This window comes from Mya arenaria, chromosome 17, assembly GCF_026914265.1.
Source record: "Mya arenaria isolate MELC-2E11 chromosome 17, ASM2691426v1".
Lineage (NCBI taxonomy): Eukaryota > Metazoa > Mollusca > Bivalvia > Myida > Myidae > Mya > Mya arenaria.
Genome location: NC_069138.1, coordinates 37,245,745 through 37,269,670, shown reverse-complemented (window position 1 = coordinate 37,269,670; position 23,926 = coordinate 37,245,745). Strand labels below are relative to the sequence as shown.

General features: G+C 33.3%; 1 pseudogene; it reads right to left on the bottom strand.

Moving 5' to 3' along the window:
- Window positions 1-1,091: 1,091 nt before the first annotated feature.
- On the bottom strand, window positions 1,092-21,823 carry LOC128224456 (uncharacterized; annotated as a pseudogene).
- Between the last annotated feature and the right edge of the window lie 2,103 nt (window positions 21,824-23,926).

Sequence of the window (23,926 nt, the reverse complement as noted above, 5' to 3'; positions counted from 1 at the left end):
TCGAGCCTTGGATAATTCAAGCCAAGCGGGAATAATTACATTAAGCGTATAAAGATTATTCCTTAACATTCAATTTGAGCCAATAAGGAATTCAAGCCAAGTGAGTTCGACCCAATGCGGCTCAACTGTAGTGCAAAACACAAGTATAAGTCTCAAGCTGCTGTTATTATAATTCAATGTGAAGTACACTTATTGTAATTTAATGAGAATAATACAAAAATATGAAAAATTGCATCAAATCAAATACTAATATTGCAAACCAAAAGCACTTAGCTACACTAAAACTTGTTCATGTCTGATATACACGCATAATTAAATATTTCGATGATGATGATTATATTATATAAAGAAGACTATCATGATGTAAATATGATTTGCTGGCACAAATGTAATAATTGAAAATATCAGGTCTACATAAATAAGTAGACCTTAATTGGGGGTGACACCTGTAGACATTTTAACAATAACTTTTTGCCAGACATTCACATATACTGGTCCTGACACAGCTGATTATCGTCAATCCTGAAAAATTACAAGCATCAGTGTTTGTGTATGAGTGATTTATGTCCAAAGCTGGGTAAAGCATTCTCGTTATCCAGAGTTACATATCTTTCACCCAAGTGACGTACCTTTCACCTGAGTGACGTACATTTCACCTGAGTGACGTACCACTAGATTTTATCACGATCGAACCTCTGATGAATGAGAATGGGGTAAAGGGGCTATGATCCCGTTATGAAAATGTTTCCTTAGTCATTTTTATTCATTTTAATGTACTTATTACTGATGCAAATAGCAGAGAAAAAACAATCTTAACAAGTGTACAATAATCTGTAGTTTTAAGATCTCACCAGGATTAATCCGTTACTTATAATGATGATAATAGACTGTAGTTGACATATGTTTAGCGCTATGTTTGGAAAAGCAAGCATTCCAAAAGTAAGCATTTTTACACAGATTTGTGTAGATAAATATACCAAAATTTAATGTACAACAATATCCAAATCTTTTGCATTGCTTTGAACACACAAAAAAACATTCTTTAACTGTATCAAAATAACAATTTTGGATAAATTTCAACAAATCTGGCACAATTGCGGACAATTTTTGTTTACGAAATATGATAAATATATGCGTCCCAGTCTTATGACATACAAGTCTTATGACATACAAATCTAATGATAAAATAACATCTTTTACTTTAATATACACAATGAAAACACTTCAAGACAAACATGGAAAAACATGCTTAGTGTTACAAATTAATAATTGAAATTTTCACACTTGCAACAGAACAGTAATGCACCAGTCAATTGTAACCACGCCCTCCCCCCCACAGGTCCAGGGAATAGCGTGGACATTGACTTTTGGTCCAGCCAACCCCGGGTAAAATCCCCGCCCTACAGAGATGAACTGATGGTAAAATCCCTGCCAAATGCCCCCGCACCCCAGGGACCCTAGGTAAGGCCCATTTCCCGCTAACTCTTGCGCGAAAGACAAAAACACCGCATTCACCCAGCATTGCGGGGCCACCTGAAAGGTAAAAACACGGCCCATTTCCCCAGCTATCCCTGGTATTACCCCCGGACCTGGGGGGTGCCGTGGTTACAATTGACTGGTGCATAACTACATGTGTACCATAGAATAATAATTTCACAGTAAAATTATTTATATAAGTGCAATAATACACATAACCATGTGGAGAAGGTATTCAAATACGTTTATCTGTTTACTCTGTTTACTTCTTACTGGCTAAAATAAACTGTTTATGGGGTGATTTGTAGGATAGGTACAAAGTCTATGATTTACATATACATATATATGCTAAAGTATACAATATAATCAAAAATATATCTGGCAGTAAAAACGCTTAAATCTACACATACATGAGGCAGTACAATTAATTCTTATTAAAAATCTACATTTAATACTAGTATATATACTAGTTAGGGACCCTTTTTTGCCCGGAAATAAATTATAATAAAACTTAATTGTGGTCACATGACAAGATGGCCATGTCATAAATATTGACTACATTTTAAGATGATTGCTTGAATGATATTCTGTTAAAGTTCACTTGTTGTACACATGTTTATTTCTATGACAAGATGCTTTGTTGCATAAGTCCAAATTAACTTTTTTTCTGTTCTGTTATCGAAACAAGGACCTCGCAGCATTAAAATTTTCTACAGTTAATTGACAAAAATAAACTATTCTAAGTATAATTGCATAATACAGATATTGGCCTTAAAAATGTTACTTCATGGGCTGCTTCTCAGATTGTGCATACCTTCCAAGTTGAATGTATTGGAATTTCTACCTAAATATTTGACATAATGGCTTTCTACAACCTACATGTAACTACTGGGTAAAATACTCCTAACTTGGAATGCTTGATCAAAAACCTGAAAGACATTCTAAAAAAATGCAAGGAAGGTCCAAATAATTAACAAGTGAAATACTTTCTAACTAAACTATTACATATTTATTAATAAATAGTTTACAAATAATTAAAGAGCCTTCATTTGCATTCATCAGAGCTAACAAAGATACTTGACTAAATAACAAAATGTCCTTTCCTTCAGAGATACACATTTTTACTCCTTTATCCATGGCCTAATAGATGAACTAAGAGCGTCAGACGTGGCCACTTCTCTATGAAGGAAATGATAACTAGAAAGTTTCCTTCATTTGTTTAAAGCCTATATAAAAATCTAAAAAAAATAACAGGATTTTTTCTAACAAGAGCACAGCAAATGTCATGCTTGTCTGTTGCTGTTTTCTTACAAGAGCACCATTGAGTGAATGCCAATGTTTGTCTGTTCTTTTCTCTGTTTGAACAAGGAGCATAACATGATAATAATTATAGCAAGAGTTATGGGCCTTTCTTTCCTAGTGTGTTTTGTCTTCGGCAACATGTTCCCAATGTTTCTTTTGCCGATTTTTTGAATGACCAAGGTTGAAGGGTTCGCACGGCACTGACAACGAGACTATCAAAACATTTTTCTTCAAAAAAACAAATCAGCTAAAGTCTTTATAGTTCCCTGGCCGTAAAAAATCACAGGTGAATAATTTTTTTATCACAGATCAGTTTTAAAATATCCTTTCACATACACTTAAATCAAGCCATATGCAACATTTCATACACTTTGTGAAAACAAATAAGATGTTTAATTAAAATAATATTTTCGGAAAATTCAGTACTTGATAAAGAACGCAGGTACTAGAATTAATATAATAATATTGATATAATTCAGTTATAAATTCACACAGAAATACCAACAAAACTGAATCTCTAATTATAATCAGTGACTATCATCTGCTTACCCATATATATGTGTTGCAGTAAAAGAAAAAAAATTCTTGAAATGTATTCTTATTATGTTATCATTTTTTTGTTTCCAGTCAAAACTGGAATTCCCAATGTCGGTAAAATGGCCGATTCCAAATGTCTTCTAGCAATTTGAATTGTGTAGACTGAATGATTTATCATTAATTTACATATTACAACTTTAAATTGATTTCTATTTTACAGCCACTTTGAAACATTGACAAAAGAATCATACAAAGTCAAAGACAGTACAAAAGTATAACCTATCAAAACATATTGGCCATACAGACAAGAAAGGCTTGCTTGCCCTTACAAAAGGCCATTGGTCACCAAAGCCTGGTATGTGTGTAGTTTCTAGATGCTATTGAAAGGTAGCTTGGTTCCTTGTCGAAGACTGTCCAGGTCTTCTGGTCCTCATAAATAGATGGTTTCCATGGTAACACGGTTTTTGGAAGATCTTCTCCAGGGGCAAGGAATGGGTTTCTGCAAAACAAAATGGTCAATGACAAACATGATTATTACCAACATAAACAGGCAATGGAATTTCCTTTCTGCCATCCTATCAGCTTTTAATAAGAACCATACTTAATTGTTAAGAATGTGTACGCAATGCCTGTCTATTGATCTTAATCTAAAATTTTGCCTTATCAGATCTCTGATTTGAATATCCTGCTTTCCAGTTTTGGAAGTTTTATTATAGAAATGGCCCTGTCAGCCAATAAACAAATAAACAGGAAATTGGCCCCTACTGTGATATCAGTGCAATTAGCAGAAGAAGCACAGCAGGGAATTGTCATGCCAAGCATTCCTTAAACTAAGCCTTTAACAAACATGACGTCAGAGTATATTTTCCCGCCTTATAAAAAACAATTTGCTCAATCTGCCCATCACATTGATAAATACTTTACATAACATTTTCTAGTAATCTAATAATCAAGCTTGGGGTCAAAGCAAAAATAGCTCTGAAAAGGCATTAAATAATGAGCAAAACAATGGAGTTGCTTAGTCACCCTTCAACATGACTGTGAGTTTTACAATAAAGAGTATCCATTAAGCATTCATTTGAATTAAAAACATTTGAAACTTCAAGCATCATGTTTTGACATTTCAGGATGCAGTAAAAAAAAATGTGTATAAACATGGTTTGTAGGTGACCTGATATGGGATAATACGGGGAAAACCATATCGGGCGAGAGCGAAGCAAAAAAAATATGGGGTCACCATGTGACTAGTCCTGGACCAATGGCGTTGCGTCGTTCATGTTGGAGGCAGTATATATACATATATGATATATATATTACATATTGTTGTATTTACAACATTTCTTATCTTCTCCACTTTTGATACATAAAACTTGGTAAATTTGGGAATACATTTTGCAAGAAACACAATGTAAATTAAGACGGTAGATATCTTACTATATTCTAAACTTTATTAGGCTGTGCAATTCTATCAATTAACAAGAGCTGTCACAGAGACAGCGCGCTCGACTATTCCGCCGCTTTTCAATGTAAGGATTGAAAAGTTTTGGCGAAACATGCATGGATCACTGTAAGATTAGATTTCAATGCAATACATGATGTGCTGGGATATTAACATAAATGTGGTTACATGGAAAATTTTAACCAGAATTTTTAAGTCTAATAATAAAGGGCCATTATTTGCAAAATACAGTTATCTAACTTGGTTATTCAATCATGTTTGGTGGTTGAATACCATTGTATAAAGTCTCAACGCAATACATCAAGTAGTTGCTTAGATATAATCCTATGTGTGCTAACATGCAAGACCTTAACCAGAATTTCTAAGTCTCATAATAAAGGGGCAAAAATGATATAATATGAAAGATAGAGTTTTCTCCCACCTCAGATAAGTAGATCCATTAATTTAACCATGCTAGAAATTCTTATCTTGCCCACGGGCGAAGATAAAATGCCCGTATCAAACTTCTTTTAATGGTCACCACAATTGTAATTACATCCCTTGTTGAAGACTGTCGTCTGTAGCGTATCATGGAAACCTTGTCTTGTGGCAATATTTAGAACGCTAGTTAATTATTTCTCGCTTCAAATGTCACCAAAAAACAGTTTTCACGCACCTTTCAAGAAATAATGCTTCACTCTTCTTAGAACTATTTAAAGACCGATCAGACCATTTACATACTCTGAATCACTACGCGAATATCCATGACAACCACGAATTATCGCATATCCGTACGCAATAATTTTCACTAAGCACAAAAGAGTTCCAGCAAAAATATACATTTTTTCTTAATTTTGTTTAACTGAGGTGGGAGAAAAGGCATCTACCATAGCCGCTCATGTAAGATAGGTTCATCCCGACCCTCGTGCAGGTTGTTTTGCGGAAACTCGGTAAACCTTGTTTCCGCAAAACACCATACGCTCGGGTCGAAATGAACCTATCTTACACTCTCAGCCATGGAAGATACTTATAATCTTACTTGATTAAAGAAGAAGGTTAAATGGTCGGGAGCCTGTGTGTAAATTTTAAATGCAAAACATGATGTATTTGCTGAGGTATTGACTTAAAAGTGGTTAAATGCAAAACCTTAACGTCATAAAAGGGGCCATTATTTGCATTAAGTGCAAACAAGAGTTATCTAACTTGGTATATTAAGTAGGTTGGATGGTTGAGTACCATTGTATCAAGTCTCAATGCAATTCCTCAAGTAAGCGCTGAGATATTAACCAATGTGTGCTTGCACGCAAAACCTTAACCAGAATTTCTAAATCGAATAATAAAGGGCAATTATTTGCATTAAATGCAAACTAGTGTTATCTTACTTGGTTAATTAAGTAGTTTGGATGGTTGAGTACCATTGTATCAAGTCTCAATGCAATACCTCAAGAAGTTGCTGAGATATTAACCTATGTGTGCTTGCATGCAAAACCTTAACAAGAATTTCTAAGTCAAATAATAAAGGACTATTATTTGCATTAAATGCAAACTAAAGTTTTCAAACTTGGTTAATTAAGTAGGTTGGATGGTAGAGTACCATTGTATCAAGTCTCAATGCAATACCTTAAGTAGTTGCTGAGATGTTAACCTATGTGTGCTTGCACGCAAAACCTTAACCAGAATTTTTAAGTTAAAAAATAAAGGCCTATTATTTGCATTAAATGCAAACTAGAGTTTATTTTTTAACCTATGTGTGCTTGCATGCAAAACCTTAACCAAGGTGTGAAGCCAATGCCGACGCTGACGCTTGGGTGTGTAGTATAGCCCTCCATATTCTTCGAATAGTCTAGCTAAAAATGCATTTTCGCCAAAACCAGAGCATTCATAAAAAGAAAGTAACATTTAAAATGCAAAATATATATAAAGTATATTGAAAAATTGTTTCAATATACTAGATACATATTTTGCATTTTGACTGGAGTTAAAAATTATTTATTTACAAGCAAAAGATATTAGCACTAAGCAAATTTAAAAACATGAAGCACTCTTCACACAACTTACCTTATATGTTCATCAACATTTCTTGTCCGTAAATGTCCTCGCCGACCTTGGTATTCTTGATGTAAATTTAAATTATAAGCATCGTTAGCAGATGCAGTTCGTTTTAAAGATGATTCTTTATACTCTGAATTATTATTTCTATTTGGTACACCATTCAATGTAATGTCTCTATTTATAGGCACACTTCCACTTGAAGGTCGTGATCCCTGTATTGAGCCAATGGGAGTATCCCCCGTGTTTCTATGGCGACTGTACATTTGGTGTCCCTTGTTTATTAGTTCCTGGGCAGTCACATTTCTAGAATCACTTCTCACGTCAATGCTATAATAGGTAATAAAGCATGATTCATATTATAGCAGTTTTACATTAGTTTATACATATGTGTATTTTTATTTAAAAATTGCTTTAAAAAGTATACTTTTATTACTCCATAGAAAAATACGAATGAAAATATAGTTGAAAGCACAAGGACAGGCTTTTCTACCACCTCAGATAAGTAGATCCAATAATTTAACCATGCTAGAAATTCTTTTCTCCCACCTCAGATAAGTAGATCCAATAACTTTATCATGCTAGAAATTCTTTTCTCCCACCTCAGATAAGTAGATCCAATAACTTTACCATGCTAGATATTCTTATCTCCCACCTCAGATAAGTAGATCCAATAACTTTACCATGCTAGATATTCTTATCTCCCACCTCAGATAAGTAGATCCAATAACTTTACCATGCTAGATATTCTTTTCTCCCACCTCAGATAAGTAGATCCAATAACTTTACCATGCTAGATATTCTTATCTCCCACCTCAGATAAGTAGATCCAATAACTTTACCATGCTAGATATTCTTATCTCCCACCTCAGATAAGTAGATCCAATAACTTTACCATGCTAGATATTCTTATCTCCCACCTCAGATAAGTAGATCCAATAACTTTACCATGCTAGATATTCTTATCTCCCACCTCAGATAAGTAGATCCAATAACTTAACATGCTAGATATTCTTATCTCCCACCTCAGATAAGTAGATCCAATAACTTTACCATGCTAGATATTCTTATCTCCCACCTCAGATAAGTAGATCCAATAACTTTACCATGCTAGATATTCTTATCTCCCACCTCAGATAAGTAGATCCAATAACTTTACCATGCTAGATATTCTTATCTCCCACCTCAGATAAGTAGATCCAATAACTTTACCATGCTAGATATTCTTATCTCCCACCTCAGATAAGTAGATCCAATAACTTTACCATGCTAGATATTCTTATCTCCCACCTCAGATAAGTAGATCCAATAACTTAACATGCTAGATATTCTTATCTCCCACCTCAGATAAGTAGATCCAATAACTTTACCATGCTAGATATTCTTATCTCCCACCTCAGATAAGTAGATCCAATAACTTTACCATGCTAGATATTCTTTTCTCCCACCTCAGATAAGTAGATCCAATAATTTAACCATGCTAGATATTCTTATCTTGCCCAGGAGTGAAGATAAAATGCCCGTATGGAACTCCTCAGATAAGTAGATCCAATAACTACCATGCTAGATATTCTTATCTTGCCCACGGGCAAAGATAAAATGCCCATATGGAACTCCTTTTTAATGGTCGCCACATTGTAATTACCTCCATTGTTGAAGACTGTCGTCTGTAGCACCATGGAAACCTTGTCTTGTGGCAATATTTAGATCGCTAATTAATTATTTCTAGCTTCAAATGTCACTATAAAACAGGTTTCACGCACCTTTTCAGAAATAATGCTTCACTCTCCTCAGAACTATTTAAAGACCGATTTGACTGTTAACATAACCCGAATCACTGCGTGCATATCCATGACAACCATGAATTATCACATATCCATACGCATTTATTTTCACTAAGCACAAAAGAGTTCCAGCAAAAAAATACATTTTTACTTAATTTTGTTTAATTGAGGTGGGAGAAAAAGCATCTACCATAGACGCTCATGTAAGATAGGTTCATCCCGACCCTCGCGCAGGGTGTTTTGCAGAAATTCGGTAAACCTCGTTTTCCGCAAGACACCCTACGCTCGGGTCAGAATGAACCTATCTTGCACTCTCGGCCATGGAAGATACTTATATTCTTGATCCTAGATCTGCTCCTTTCTCCTTTCTCTCAAATATTCTTGTTTGTGTTGCTTCCCTTTGAACATAAGGTGTAATGTTCATTCTTTTAAATTTGTATCCAGCAATTGTTAGACTCATCTTTATTAAAACATGTAGAATCATTGCTTCAAAAACTGAATAACTTTATGTATAATTGAAAACTGTTTTGAATGGAACTTACTCCTCAATGGCTAGTGGCTTTAGTTGCCCATTCCGGCTGTACTCGCCCTGAAACATAGCAAAACATACTAGTGAATAAGCCTGCATATAAGTTTAATAACTGTTATGCCAATATAAAATTTGTTGATAAAACCTTCTGAGGGTAAAAATAAGTTTCTTTGATGATAACTTATACTTCATGGTAATGAAAAAACCTGTTTTGTGAAGAGCATTCCTTGTGGTAACCAAAATTATCTCTGCAATAGGGTCCAGGAGGATGATACAAAGGTCCTTCATTGAAATAAACTTTTTCTATCACTCATTGAAAGAGTTGTCACCTGGTATTGGATTTAAAAATCCCATTGTTTTTGAAGATAACACATACTCAAAATGTGAGATAGCTTCTGGTTCCGACCATGTCCATGTTTAATTCGGACTTTGTGTTAAAGAAACATTACTTTGTTTTTTATTCTAGTTGGATTTTCTTTCAAGTTAAATGAAAATCTGAACCTTTTAATTAAAAAAAAATGATTTAACAGGCTTGTTTGCAGCAAAACATCTAAAATGAAGCATTGTCAATTATCTGAGAGATGTTTTTTAACACTATTGAAATGACTTGCATGTTTGTAAAAAAAAAAAAAAACTAGCTAGGTACCGAGAACTAAGATTGACACTTAACAACAATGTTAAAACAGTATATCCTTAGACTAATGTGCATGCAAAGTAATAGGTTTGATGATAACATCCTAGTTTGTTCATCGCACTGGTTATATTGAAGCATAGATTGTAACTGACCACTTCTCTCCTTGCTGTAGACAAAACACTGGCGCTCCTTGTTTAACAGATGATCCTGACGGTGGTCGACTACCGTGACCATTTAAATGACTAGTTGTCCCTTGACCTCCACTGTGATTGGTCACAAAGTGGGATGATCCCTGTCCTGTGTTCTGATTGGTCGGTGGAAGAGGTGGTCGTCCATTGTACGCTGCGTAAGTGTTGGAGCGCTGGTACCCATCATCAAATACATTCTCTGTAAGAAGAAAGGTAAAAACAATATACAGGTTGTTTGGTAATAGTGCAGTGGTTATAGAACTCGCTTTTCCTTAAGGTAACCTTGGTTTCATGGGCACATTTGAGTCAAGGTTTTTCCATTTCCTTCACAACACTAGACCACACCATCGTGCATCATAGTACCAAAGGAAGTGACTTAGAATTCATAAGTAAAAATAACTTTCATCACAATCCTTGTAAAATAAATTACGTTTTTTTATGATTATAACACAATGATACTGGGTGTATTGATTGCTATTCCTCATTATCTTTAAGTAAGGCTTTTAAAACAATCATGTTTAGGTTATCAGGAAAAACAATCTGTACATTTCATGTACTGCAGGAAATAAAATTGCAATTAGGTAAACATTAAAAGGTAAACAAAGTCAACAAAAACAATCAGCAAACTCCTGGGTAAAACTAAAACAAACTAAAACTAAAAGGTGTAACTCTGGAATCTAAGCTTAATCACTAGGCTTAAGGAAGTGTTAAATTTATTCAAAATATAACAGATTTAACTGGTTAAAAATAAAAACATCAAAAACTACAAACAAATTAAATCTTTTGACAAAAATAGTTTCCAAATGTGAATTTGACAGGAAGATAATGAATCTTTAAGACAAAGAATGATTTTCAACGAGATTAAAATGTTAAGAACTGTCTTCAATTTTCCAAGCATAGAAATTCATTATCCAGTATATTCTGTTCTATTATTGATCAACATGTATCTACACAACATTAAATCTATGCACCATTACTGGATAATCTCCATTTTCATTTCTGACAATTCTCAATCAGGTTTACAATGTTAGTAACCCTTAAACTTCCAATCAAAGATCTGGTGCCTGTTTTTTTAAAAGATTTAAATAATAAATTATTCAATCTTAAATTACAGTAAGCAACATCTGATTTTTTTTCATATTCTCACCATAAAATACTGGCCCCAATTTCTCGAAACTTCTTAAGTCCCTTATAACAGGATTAAGCTAATCTCACTATTTTTGTTGTTCTATAAATTGTGTTGTGTTTTTTTACTTCTTCAAGAATTTTTAGAAATAATGTAGTAATAACCTATATGATTATCAGAATAAACCATTTTTCATTTATCTAAATCCATTTTCAGTATGTATTTTGGCTAATTGAAATAAGTGACTTAAGCCTGTTAAGTTTCGAGAAATTGGGGCCTGGCCTAAATTCAATTAACAGAAAAATGCAAAATTAGAAAAAAAATGGTACAAATATAACTTCATCTTTAGCTTAAGATCATTAATAAAGCAGGCCCCTGACATTTCAAAAACAAATTCACTGAAGACAAACTAACAGGTTAATTGCTAATGAACAAATTATGTTGAAGACAAACAAGAGTACCCCAGAGTATTTTCAACACCAAACGCATGTCTGTATTTTTTTTGTCAAAAAAGGGGCATAATTGGACAGTTATTAAGGTCAGAGTAATGTGCCTTTATTTTCATTGCATATTGCTTTTAACATGTGCCATATGTTACATAAGTTACATTTGAATATGATCTTGAACGATTATTCTTTTTGTTAAGAAGGTGCATGATACAACAATTATTAATGTCATAGATGTGGGTTTTGCTGTTCATGTGATTGCTGTCACTGGTAACCTTTAATAGCCTTTTTATTTGAATAACTAGAATGGTTATTGAGTTAAGGCCAAGGTATTGGTTTTTGCATGACGATTAAACACAAAGGCTATCACAATATCTATAGCTAATAACCTGCATAAGTTAAGGTCTGGCAGGTATTCAATATGTCATATATCATTGACATCATTCACTCTATTGGTCAATTATTAATAAAAAGTAATCCAGTTAGCTACATCATTCTTAGATCCAATTAAGATCAATATTGAATACCAGCCCAGATGACAAACTAAAAAATATCTTCTTTCCTATTCAAATAATAATTTCACTCTGCTTACCTTGGAGATCATTATAATGCACCCATGGGTCTTAAATGAACATTAAACATTCAGTTAAAAATATGAATAATATAAATAAAATAATGATTTAATAAGATCACCACACATGATAACAAAACACTCCATCTGGTTGAGGCAAGATGACGTTTTTCAAATGATAGAACTTAAGGTTTCCGTTATGTTCACAAGTTTCATGTATAATATCTTTATCATATTTAAAGAAAAGTCAACATAACAATGAATTATTTGTGATGTCTTTGCTCCCAACAAAAATGACAGAGGTATGACAAATATAAATAAATAAAATAACAAAAGTTTTACTAATGTTTAAAAGTTCTACATGTTTTTATCTGAATTAAATAGTTAACCAATATTCAGCATTAATAGACTCCATGCCTAATGAATACTCCAATAAACTCCATTAATGTACGGTACATACATATATTAGAACTTCCTGTTATTTGTAAATGGACATCATACATTTATATAAATCTGCAGTTTGCAAACTATTTCCATTTTCTTATCCCATTTGATTAGTGCCTATACCCTTAAGAACTCTTACAAACATAAAAGTATATCCCAAATAAATACCGGTAGATTTGGTTCGGAAAGCAAAGTAACACCAGTGCCACAATAGGATTTAAAAATATATAATAAATACATTTAAACAAAATGCCTTCTCTCATTAACACAGCAAAAATAATTAATAGTTATTGACTGTTGATGAAGACTAGTGTTTATCCCTTTTTATGGACCAGCGAAAGTAAATTCACTGAGACAAGGTGAGGTGCCTTTTGGTGCTTCTTGTGTTTCATGGAACGCCATATACACAGATACCATCGGTCTTCACCTGTTCATCATATGCATTTAGAAAAAACCTTCCTAACCACTCCTTTTATCATATTTTAACACACTATGCCCAAAGATGCTATGCTTAGAAAATGACATCACTGATGTTAATTTCTTCTTTGGTTGATTATTTTACCATAGCAAGCATACAATGGGAACAGTATCACGCCATTATATGCATGAAATTTTTACAAATGAATCACTTTTTGCCAGTGTATATCACCTTAGGCTGAAGTATAACACTTTTTGTCAGGGTATATCACTATGTCACATGACACCTCATAACCAATGAGAAGGATTGAATAAAGCTGAAGATGTTTTGAAACTTGTATAAATTTAAATTTAACATGCACAACTAAAGGATGAAAACACATTTTATTGCATACCTGTTCAATAACTTTCTAAAATAGTGCATGATTTAAACATAAAAAATGAAAACGGAAAAGAAAATTATCTGAATTACACACTGTGGTTTCTGATTCTGTATCACATGGGCAAAGCTACATCCGCATTACTACTAGGCGATAGAAACAGGATGTGTATGCTTAACTTGTAAACCAAATTTTAATTTTGTATAAGGTATAAAATAAAAGAAAAACTGTGTTGAAAGGTCGATCTAAGACATTGTATCACTTCATGTTGATAGTTTAAAGATGACATTTCAAGTTTTTTTTGTGTGTGAAAAATTATAAAAGCATAAACATTGAAACAAACATAAACAACATTTAATACTTACTTAAGAACAGTACTGTCAGTACAATTTATCAGATTAAGTATAAAAGCTATACGGCATATCATTTCAAACTTGCTTTGATCTTCAAATGCAATTCAATCAGTAAGTTAATTAATGATTATGAAGTCTAATGTGAATGCAAATCAGTACGAAATATAAAATATAGATAACTGCACTGTACATTCCCAGAAAATATCTATAAATAGGAAAACTGAACACAACATGCTGACCTCTAATACATGCCTGCGCATTCACAAAATCATACAAATTAAAACCTAAAGTGATGTTTTAAGACACATTTAAGGTTAGATCTAGTGATGATATAAATTGTCTCTCACCTCTTCTCCGGCCAACTGGGGGTCGTCCTTGACCTGGCCTTTTCTTGCCGCCAGTTTCTTAAAATAAAGTTAGTTTTGTTTATAATCATTTATTTTTTTATCTACCATTATAGTGCCACTAAAGCTAATAGTTTCTGAGTTTATTAAACCTTTTCGAGAATGGGGCCTGGCCCGTTAGAATTGTAAAAATATAACAAAAAAGTCTTAAATTCTGAAATAATACCATAGTATATTTCACCTAAAAAAAAGGCCTAGGCCAAAGAAAAATTGATTTCGTTAGGGTAACATTCTTTTCAAAAACAGGTAAGGTAGGTGTAAGGCTTTACATAAAAACGTAATTGTCATCATTGGAGATTGGTGTTAAAATAATATTCTGTATAAAGCTTTTAAAATTATATTAAAACACACACTTAAAAAAAACACTGACTATGAAAAACAGTAGGGTCCACGCCTATTTCGAAGGCAAGGTCGGGTAACCCAAACCAAATATATATTTTTTAAGGCCTTACTCTTTAAGGTCCTGGGTTGAAAGACTTCTTAAAAAAATAACACTGCATTTAAACATACAATGTATCTGTTGACTTTTTGGATCTGTTTTTAGGATTGTGAACTTTGACTCCAATCCTTACATGTATGAAAAAAGGTACTTTCCAGGACTGTGAATATGACCAAATTTCAGTGTCCTTTTTAGCTGAAATGACCAACTGAGTCATAGATAATAGGCACCTTCATCAGTGCTCTTAGGTAGAAACAAGGGCTGGCAGACTTTTCATCAAACTAAATCTAGGTTGGTGATCAAACCCATGGTTATTAACATGGTTTACATGTGAACACTCAGACTCTGGGAGTCTCAGTCAAGAGCTTTCAATGCTTGTTTGGAAACTTGAAGGTTAGTTCACACGTACAGCTTACTTTCTTGGCAAAATTGATTTGTTTGTAAACTTTGGTGAGAGGAAGTGTTAAATTGAATTTGTACCTTTGAGTTAGTAATATAACTCACACAGTCTGTTAATAAAAGAATTCTACAAACACAACAAAGATTTAAGTTGCGTAACTGCTCAGTGAGTATAATGCTTGATAATAAGTTGACTTTTAAAGGTCCTCGCTCATGTTTTTCGACCAAAAATTAGTTTTCCCTGTAATTCATCTGAAAACACTTATTTTATCTTTATTTTACTCCATTATATCGAATTACAAAAAAAGCTAAAAAACTGACGCATTAACCACAAGGCCACCATGGATATTTTGACCTCTTAAGAATACATTGATAACATCTCGTGATAATGTCCAATTGCATTGTTAACACTTATGAAAATTGTGATCTTCAAAGACAATATTTGAGCAAATATCAACATTTGCTGAAGGGTTCCAGTTTTTGGTATCTTAGTTTTAATACTCCTTATGATTTTCCACACTTTATTTCGTCATTTAAAAAGTGCATTTTACAAAAACACGAGTACCTTTAACCTTACCTTACAGCTAAACAATATACCTGGTCTATTACTAAAGAATCCTTCAAACACAACAAAGTTGTTGACTTGAGGGATCTCTGCTCGAAGGTTGTAATGCTTGCTCAAGAATTGGCTGAACTTGAATGATGGCCTGTCGATAGCGAGGTGGACTGGGGTAACGCCAATGTCCTGTGAAAAAGATCATGTCCAATCAGATTTAAACACATTTGAGAAATTGAACAAATATCCAATCATACTTTATTGAAGCTACTCTGTATCATTATGTTTAAGTAATTCATCCCTTGTTCTTTGAAACTGGAAAATCACTGTAATTCTTACAGTCAAACCCAGTTGACTTGAATTCTTCATTGGCTCAAACTGGATGTAGAGGACCAATTTTTTTATATTGAAGGTAAACATTCCCGCTTGGCTCAAAATTTCCGAGTCTCAAGGTATTTTCATCACTTGCTGGAAGATCCAGCCATAGGGGTTCAACTTTATCTCTTTAAAGCTAAGTTTAATACAAGTTTAACGAAAATAGTTGCTCAGAATTATTCAGCAGTCCAATTTTTTGTATTAAAGTGTAATAGATATAAGAAACATGTAATAAAAAATTCAATACTGCAGCAAAGAGCTGCTGAAACTAAAACCTTATTCAAGGATGTAAATGTAACCTTATCTTTGACCACATTCAATGTGGGGTTTTTTCAAATTACATGCATGCACAACAGACAACCTGTAAGATTTTGGTCAGCGGCTTTATTTCATTCTGTCATCCTACCAATAAATAAACCATTAATAAAACATTTAAAAACTTCTCTAATGTGTATCAATTATCATAACTTAATAGAATTTATACCTGTATTGCCAAGTCATTTAAACACAACAGTAGTGGAATGAGCAAAAACTCGCAAGAACTGCCCTGGTAAAAGGCTTTCTCTGCTTGCTCAATTCAGGATTTTATAAAGCAGGGAAAATGTTGATGCCAATCACAAGTGTAAGTATTTGGGATTACTGACATTCACAAGCTTAATTTTGATGACTGAAACAATATTAAAAAGAACCCATAAAATACCTGTATCATAAAATCAAACAGTTTACGGCCACATCCCATACGCTGTCTGGACTCGTGCACGTAGAAATCCAGCACACACATGGGCTCCATCTCGTGCACGGCCCCATGGTGACTGTACACAAACAACTTTTTAGGTCCGATCTTTAAAATACCGACGACTGCACCTTTCCCTCTGAAATATTGAAAATACTAAATATTGTTCAAAGATCTCTAAAATTCAATTGATATATAATGCAACAGAGTCTGGGCAATCACTCCCTTAAAATATAATATAATGTTGCTCTACACTGCACTTTAAAGTATGATGACTGAAATTGGCTTTGCTTCATAAAGAATGTATAAAAGAGAGAGAGAATTTGAATCAAACCATCAAATAATTTTTATCACATTTTATAGCATGCATTTAATAATCTCCTTACTGCTACTTATGATCAATATTCTCTTCTTCCGGGTATCATTACCACTTTTTCTGATTTATTCACAATCATGGGTATAACCACAGGTGTTTCTCTCGATTTGTTTTACTCTTTATATTAACTATTGACAACAGATTATATATATAGGGTAAAAAATATCGAGATAAACCCATGGTTGTAAGCACGAAGGGGCATATAACTTTTCGCCCTTACCCATTTCCGTTGGCATCTTTCATAATATAGAGATGATGTTCTGATAGTTGCAGTTTTCTGCCAGTGGTGATCACATTGTACAGACCCTGTGCCTGAAATAATCAAAGGAATCCTCATATTTTCATAAATTCTATATATAAATTCTAATAAATTATTCTATACTATGTACTAATGCCACTTCTTAAATATATACACTCACTTATGGCCACTGTACATGAACCAAAATATCATATTAAGATGATTATTTCAAAGGTGGAACTTATCACAAGCTAAATTTGAACATGGCACCTATGTTAACTTGCTCAACATTTTAATTTAGTTAGCCCTAATAAAATTTTATTCAATACTATCCAATTTCATTATTATTATTGGTACAATTTCAAAGTTTAAAATCCAGGTAGTTAAGCCCTATTTCAGAATGGCTAAAATTTCTTGTTTTAATGACTGATTTTAAAGGATCACTTCAATTTGGATTGTCTCCCTTTGCCTAACCCTTTAAGTGTATATACCTGTACATATGTTGCAGAGACTGACAGCTATTTGAAGATTATTTGAAAATATTGTAAAATCGTACATAGTTATATATACCGGTATATAAAATAAAAAAGTTTAGCAATGCTCTTGCTGTTGGGTTGAATGAATGAAATTACTTTTTACAAAGGAAAAAGGGATTACTTGATTTCAGAATGATAAAAATTCAAGAAATGTATTTGATAAATGCCCACATAAAATGCTGATTTCTCAACCATTCTGCATACTAGAATATTATTGGTCATGGTTGACTGCAGAATGATCACAGTGTAGGCGAATACACATTTCATTTAATGAATGGATTGAGCATAGCAGATTATTATCTAGTTAAAACACCAGGATATCAATTATATCTCCAACTTTCAAATACTAGAACCAAATTAATTTTTAAATAATTCCAATTTAGATATAGATATATAGATTTTAAACATTGTTACAAAACAACTAATGAAAAATATATCAAATGGGATCCATTGAAATTATTGTGGAAGTAAACAGTTTGATATCTTCACATGGTGCAGATTATCAATGCTAACAAAACAAACAAATTTAACAATGACATTGATAATATTACAAATTCATTCATACAGATAAACCAAGATTCATCTGTTTATTATTGTTTTATCAAAAAAAGTTTCGATAAAATCACTAGATCACATTCTATTCTACAAACTATAATAACTGAAAAATGTATAATCCCATGATTTTAAAAAGCGATACATTAGCAATACAAAGTTCTGACATTGAAAATGAATTTCCTTCATGTTTGTTCCAATTATAATAATTTAAGGAAGAACATTTTAAACCTTATTTTTGCCATTGACCTTCGACTCTAAAAATGATCACTTTGGTGTCATCTGATTCCAGAAAAATGGAATTTATGGTCAATTTATTTATACCATGCATTTATATTATGATATTCATATGTATGAAATTATGCAAAAACTCCCATTTTGTCAAGTTTTCGTTTTTCACGACAATTTGATGTATAATTTATGTTGGGTATGAGAACGTTGTAAACACCTAATGAATGTTATGTTATGATTCATAGATTTAATATGCAGAAATAATTTAGAAGCACTTTCTCCTATACTTAGTATTTAGTATAGTAATAGCCTTGACTACCTTGACAAAAGAAAGTTGACCAAAGTATTCTGTTTACCTTGGATGATGCCTCTCCCATTCGGTCAATAACTTCAAGTAATTGAGACCGCAACGTATGGTGATTGTACCTGAAATTACATTTTATAACTTACATAAATTCAACAATATCATATGAAAACTTACCATTTAAGTCACTTAGAAAAAAATGTGTGTGACCTTGCAGAAAATGATGATTTTTTCATCATAAACTATTATTTGATTTTCAATACACATATATATGAATAATGTACAGCCAGAGCACAAGAACTGTCAGAGCTCTTCAAACTGAGCTAATTGGACAGCTGATTAAAATGCAAGTACACTGTGCTGCTAGATGGGACCCCTGGTTAACAGGGCGAGTGTTATACCAACTGTGCAACAGAAGACTCAACTAGTTCGATCCACTTTCCGTTTCCCTCTGTGGATTTTCGATACAGTGGCCAACACAATGAATTTATCACCCCTCGGCACACCAGCGTATCATAACCTATATGATCCCTGGGCAAATCAGCTGTAAAAATCTTGTACTCATGAATCATTAATTAGGTGAAATCCAGCCGCTTGATTGGTCGCATGAGACACAACTCATGCGATGCTGAGATGGCCGAGACGTTACGAATGTAATCTTGGTTCAAAATAATCCAATAAGATCAGGGCTTACAAATCATTTTAGGCAGGATATTGTTAAATATGCCGGTGGCTCTTCATAAAGGAGAATCTTTCCTTTTTGTTATCGGCTATTTCATTGGTCGAAAAATGCTTATGAATATTCATGATTTACAAAGTCTTCCTAGCCATTTTGCCCAGGGTATCATATAGGTTGTGATACGCTGGGGTGCTGAGGATGTGAATTTATCAACTTTCTAAAAAAACATCACTATCCATATTTAACCACCAATAATAAATTATAATATCATATTATTTACGCTTCATTGTATTGATCATGCGATGACGTCAAGGTTCATGGTTCAGAAACATGTAAAATGTTGGCTGTTTTAAGATGAAATACATTTACAGAGGCAATAAAAATATCAATGATACAATGTTTTTCATTAAAAAGTCCAAGACAATATTTATATGGCAATTATAGATAGATAGATAGATTTATTTCAGTAAGGAATGCACATACATGGACATTTAAAATAAACAACATGTATAGTAACATAATACATACATGATATTTTCAATAGCCATGACAGGCACACCGAACCAAGGATGACACAAAAAAGAGAACACTCTTATTTCCATTGTGGTCCTTTGTTTTGGTGGCTTGGCATAGGGAGGCATTGCATATTTAAGTAATAATATAGCTGTAATCGAAATTGCACAAATATATTAAAAGTTAGTCTTTATGCATTAAAATAAATATTGCCTTAGTTGTATCACAGTCACTTTACATAATTTAGTAACATAAAGTTATAAGTTGAGAAAGTTAAATATAATTATCACAATATAGTATGAATATGACAGTATGTAGTACTTATAAAATGCGAGGTTAAGTTAAAATAGTTCCTTTACCGAAAATCTTTGAATAAATTAATGAAAAAAACAAACAAAACCTTTTAATAGCATAACTAATTATGCCAAATTATCTAAAAAAAGATTCTTTACTAGCAATTTAAAAACAGGTAATTTCTTAGTATGTGCGATACAAGATGGTACTTTATGCAGCTTATAATGTACATAAGGATAAAAACAAATAACTTCTGATCAAGAACTATTTCTTGCTTATCTCATCAGACACGGAGTTCTGCAGCAGGGTTATAAAATCAATTTCTGAAGCTACCGTTCATATAAAACTCTGCGGTAAATGAATAACCCTGAGGAACTTGGAGATTTTCAGCAAGGGAAACAGTTTTAACCCCAGCAGAAACCAGCAATCTTCAACTTTAATACTGGGAGTGAGATGAAAGTAGATCCAACTAGATGAGTGTACATTACAGGGCGGCTTTCATACTTTCTCAAAACCTGTACAGGTCCTGGTCCCATGAGAATTAATATCAAATTGTTCAGGAAAAAAAAAAATGAATATGGGGTCCAAACAAATTACTCTCAGCACATTAAGACTTACACTTAAAAGACCTAATTAGTAAACGTTTCACTCAAAACGTTTTGAATTTTCAAGCAAGTGGAAAAGAACTCATTCAAGAGTTTATTTTAATGAAACAAAACAGATTTATCATGTCATATATTGGATGTATTATTTAGTGACAAAGTCATCTCTGCATACGTAAGATGCGTTTCAAGTATACAGAAATGAGCAGTTATCAATTTTATGTTGATTTCATTCCTCTGAAGTTTGAGATTCACACAACTGTTGTAGTGTGTGTGTGGGCTAGAAACAGCCACCCGGTTAGCTCAGTTGGTTAGAGCTCTGTGCTAGTGTTCCATCGGTCATAGGTTCGAGCCCCACATCGGGTGCACTTTTCCTCCAAGGTTTACTTTACTGGTGGCAACGGTAAATGGCAGTAGTGCCTCCATCGGCCTAAAAGGTTATTAGGGGGAGAAGTGTAGTGTGTGGGTTAGAACCAGCCGCCCTGTTAGCTCAGTTGGTAAGAACGCCGTGCTAGTGTTCCATCGGTCGTGGGTTCAAGCCCCACACCAAGTGCACTTTTCCTCCCAGGTTTACTTTATGAGTCAGAATTCTGACAATAACACCACAAATTCAACACGCAAATTTAACTTCTAAATGATAAAAATCGTAATATGAGGTAGTAAAAGAACAAAAACTAAAAGTAAAACACTGTAAACAGGCAAAAAAAATGAAATTCTTACCCTTCAGCATTTCTTCTTGCAGGAGACACATTACAATCTAACTTAGTAATCGTATCAGCAAGGAGATAATTTATATTAAAACTGAATTCCATATTGATTTGATTGTTTAAACCACCATATTGCTGTTATAATTTATGATAATCAGGGTCAAAACTCAAAATCGAGCCAGATTTGCCATGTTTGATTTCTCCAAGCACAACAAAACAGTTCCGCACTCAATAATAAATTATCGAATAGTTCTCATCTTCATCGGATCTTCCGGTCGTTGTCGGCTCTGCAGTGACTTCCTTTAAAGGCTTTGACTGTAATATCAACCTGAACAAATCACTTTTAAGTAACTGTTCATTATCATGGTAGAAAATAGATGATTCTCTCTCTCTCATATATATATATTAAATGATGATTTGAGATTGGGAGACCGGTGCATATTTGTATATAAATATGTTGACGTGGGGTTTGACTAGTTACCAGCGGTACTGTACTGTGCACTGGAAAAAAATGTCACATAAGCCACAGCTACAAATGATGTAACCCAATTGATCTTAAGCAGTTAAGGCAATCATCGACCAGGAGCATTGATCGATCATTGATAATATGGTAAAAACTAAACGAGTAGCTTAAATTATTGCACATGTATGCAATGACAAACTGCTGTTTTTTTTTCAGAAACGTAACGATTCACATTTTAGCATTTTCTTTGAAGCGCACGAATTTGAATGTTTTTAATATAATTCGTGATATGTGTAAATACGCTTTAAACTAAAAGCAATCATTGAATTATTGATTCATGTCTACATATATATTACGAGGATGGAGCACAGCACGTAAAAAAAGCAATTATTGTAATTGATGCAAAATTGCATACTCTTATGCCCGAGGATCTTGCAGTTATTGAGAAACAAATGTTGCATTGACGTCAGGAATCCGTGGGCCTTAATTGCATTCACATACTCAATGTGTATCATGTTGTGCTTGGCAAACGGCTTGTGCATGCTTCGTCGTCGAATAGGGATGTTTCTTTGATTTATTTCAAAACCGTAAAAAATATTGATACTATTCCGAAACCAACATTATTAAGATACTTACAAATATTGATAACCTGAAATAAAAATAATTGTGATAAAGAATTAATTTAATATTTCTCATTGTTATTTTATTATCGCAACTGACACTGAACTAGTTCAACATGTCGATGAATCCTGAATAATTGGGAAAAAGTTAGGAAACCATTCTCATTATATCAAACTCGTTTGCGTGATGATAACGTAGGGTGGCCTACAACTATTGAGACAACCGAAATAAATCATTATCAATATCAAATGAATGAATCAAGCTAACGTATTGCAGAGAAGCGAGAGACACCCCCCCCCCCCCTCACCCCCCCCCCCCAAAAAAAAACAAAAAAAAAACAGACAGCAAAAATCTCAATATGAACTCAATGTATGTTAATGCCAGAACAGAGTAAAAAAGAGACCGTGTGAAAAAAATGTATTTGGTTAAAAGGACGTGCTAGGATACAAAAAAGGGGTACCAAAACTTTCTTATTCTTCCCAATCCCAAACAAGAATAATTATAATGCAAAGCATTAAAGACGCTACGAATCTTTTTGAAACATGACTAAAAGGAAGCAGATGCAGTTCAGTAGCATACCAAGTTTGTGGTTCCTGGATACAAGCATTCTTTACATATTGAACGAAATCGGATGTTTAGCTCAAGGTAAAAAAATCTTGATCTTGACCAAATGACAAAAAGTTAGGGTGATGTTTGAGGACCTCTTCCAAGTTAGGAGTGTGTTACAAGTTCATGAAACTATTGAACTTATTTTTTTAGTATAATAATGGAAATACAAATTGAATTGTATGATACAAATATTTGCATCCAAGAGAACCGTTCACACTCATAGCTGGACTGCTTAAACAGTAAAATGTTGTTGTTTTTTTAAACAAAAGAGGAAGAAAAATAAACCAACTTTGACATAACATAATTTAAAAGGTGCAATTCTAAGTTGCTTCATACTCTAGCCGTCCTCAATGTTTTATTTTTTTTTAAAAACATGAGCATTTTTATTGCCATTGCATCTTACTCTTACACCTTTAACAAATTGCATAAATAGTTAATTAAGAACTATAAATTGCATAAGTTAAGACATAATGTTTATATATTTTATTCCATTTTGTTACATATAAAAGCAAATAAGATTGTCAAACTAATATAACAAACGTCGGCAACACAATCCGTTGCATGGGGTATAAGTTATGAAGCGGGAATTATGAGACCGGATCGGCCATTTTTATCGAAAAC